The sequence below is a fragment of the Brassica rapa genome, chromosome A08, assembly GCF_000309985.2.
Source record: "Brassica rapa cultivar Chiifu-401-42 chromosome A08, CAAS_Brap_v3.01, whole genome shotgun sequence".
Lineage (NCBI taxonomy): Eukaryota > Viridiplantae > Streptophyta > Magnoliopsida > Brassicales > Brassicaceae > Brassica > Brassica rapa.
Window position 1 is genome coordinate 20,677,847 of NC_024802.2, and position 893 is coordinate 20,678,739.

The window sequence follows — 893 nt, forward strand, 5'->3', positions numbered from 1 at the left end:
GTCTTAAAGTGAAATGTGTTTGATAAGTGTAGTTTTGATAAAATAATCGATACAAAACAATTTGATTTCTTAAAAAATATTTTGTGGTTTTACTAGACAAATATTAAAAATAATATAAAATATAAAATTGGTTTTGATTTTTGAGTTTTAGAGATATAAGATTTGTTCGGGTAATTGGTAGGATCCAGACCCAAACCGAACCAAAAAAAAAGTTTGGTCCAGTTCAGTTTTCTTGTCCCGAAGAGAATAAGTAACGTAGTAGAAAATATGATTTAATATTTTGTTTTAAAATCAGAATTCAAGAAAAAACGTTAGTTAGTGCACATACTTGAAAAATAAATACATATTTTAATAGAATATATTTTCAGAATATATGAAATCTACAAATTTATTAGCTTTATTAAATCTATGTTTATAGTTTCCTTTAACTTATAGATAAAAGGTATACAACTTTGTAAAGTAAAATGAATAGTTTAGATAAAATAATATTTTATGAAAAAACCGCACCATATTTGAAGATGTATTTGACGAAGTGTGTTATTTGTCATAATTAGAACAAACAAACAAAAAATTACAAAAAGAAATATGTTCACTGCGTTATTGGAAGAAAACGTTCCGCACAATAAATTTTCTTATGATTGGTAACGTTTGCGTAATTCCACTCGAAACAGTGTAATTACGTCTCGCACCGCGGTTGTCAATCACAAAATATATATCTTATATATTAGTGGAATCTTTCTACTAGTTTAGTATTTACTCCATAAATATGTCGATTTTCGTTCAAATTTATAGAAACTGCATACTCAATTTCTTAATTAATATTTTTTTATTGTAAAAATGTTGGATTGAAACCTTTAATTCGTTTGGGTCATGAATAATAGTCAGTTGTTTAA